The sequence below is a fragment of the Daktulosphaira vitifoliae genome, unplaced genomic scaffold (assembly GCF_025091365.1).
Source record: "Daktulosphaira vitifoliae isolate Bord-2020 unplaced genomic scaffold, ASM2509136v1 Scaffold_5, whole genome shotgun sequence".
In the NCBI taxonomy this organism is placed as follows: Eukaryota; Metazoa; Arthropoda; class Insecta; order Hemiptera; family Phylloxeridae; genus Daktulosphaira; species Daktulosphaira vitifoliae.
Window position 1 is genome coordinate 9,393,666 of NW_026099576.1, and position 613 is coordinate 9,394,278.

The window sequence follows — 613 nt, forward strand, 5'->3', positions numbered from 1 at the left end:
AAAAAAAAAAAAAAACACATCATAGTAAAATTAATACCTTCTCAGCTTCGCATCGAAGCTAAAAATTAATTTATTTTACCATAACTTTTAGCTCAATTGGCAAGTTTGAAATGGACATCATTAAATAGAAAATTTTTTGAGAATAAAAAATATTGTATCGTTAAGATTAATATGCAGTTAGGAAGTTTTATTAATACTATTTATAGAAAATTTAGCAGAGTATCTCAATATTTTTAACGTAATAGATAACTTAAATAGAATTAATAGTAATCATTTACTAATAACTTTTGGTGTTTAAAAAGATTCTGCAATTGAAATATTCAGAACTTAATTATTTTTAATGACTTACTTATCTAAAAAAACCAAAAAAAAAAGTTGTTAAAAAGATTTACTCAATTGAGTGTGTTATAAAATTTGATTATAATTGTAAAAATTCATCATTAAATTCAGGTGAAACTACAAATTATTTTTAGCTTCGATGCGAAGCTGAGAAGGTATTCATTTTACTATGATGTGTTTTTTTATTTTTTAATTTTTTATTATTTTTTTTTTTTGTGTCTGTGAACGCTCAATCTCAGCTCTCGCTGGACCGATTTTGATGAACAATATGTCA